Raw genomic sequence first — 844 nt, forward strand, 5'->3', positions numbered from 1 at the left:
GGACGAGTGATGCATCGCATTAAAGCATAACAGTGCACATCACTGGAAGTGCTTTTGACATAGCTATACAACTCTGTGTCGTTGTTGCGCCATCTCTGAGGCGTGTTCCCTTTTGAAAGCTGAAGTCATTTACACAACAGGGAAGCATTTCTGAACATCCTTGTAATCCAGTATACTAAGTATGCCATTTTATATTATCAGCGTAGGTTCTTGCATCGAACGGTGGTAAGTGAACCATGGTGCATTCATGGAAGCATTCAGAGCGGAGAAGTCTCAGCCCTCTGCTCTGGGAGTCCTGGAGAAAAGCCAGCTTGATTGCAGAGTCTGTGGACGCCAGCACACGGTTAACTCCTCTTGCTGTGGCCCAGCGCCATGCACGGTTCTATATCCACAGTGTTGTGTTCAGGCGCGTGTTTACATTTCTTCGTCTGTTGAATAATTGGATGAATGAATGAATGAACGAATGAACGAATGAAAGGGGTTTTACGTTGTGGCGTCTCGCCATGCCACTGGTTCGGGTCGGCACACACACACAATGAATCTATGAATGAAATGAGAACCGAGGACGGTAACCAGGCGTGTAGGGTTCCTGCCACTTCCTGGCCCATGTACAGAATCAAAACCAACACAGTAGTTACAGAGTCTCATGAAGTTTCATAAGTTCCTTCAACCACCGCGATTCTAGATGCCTGCCTGAGAGTTTCCGGGCCGACCCCGCAATTGGTCGAACTTGCTCGATAGAAGGGTTGAAATTGGCACGGGGTCTACACCTGGGACAAGTTAAATTGCCGGGACAGGCCCTTGAATTGGCCTGACAGGGACACGAATTGGCCTGGCAGGGACA

Source organism: Volvox carteri (assembly GCF_000143455.1).
Source record: "Volvox carteri f. nagariensis unplaced genomic scaffold VOLCAscaffold_34, whole genome shotgun sequence".
Lineage (NCBI taxonomy): Eukaryota > Viridiplantae > Chlorophyta > Chlorophyceae > Chlamydomonadales > Volvocaceae > Volvox > Volvox carteri.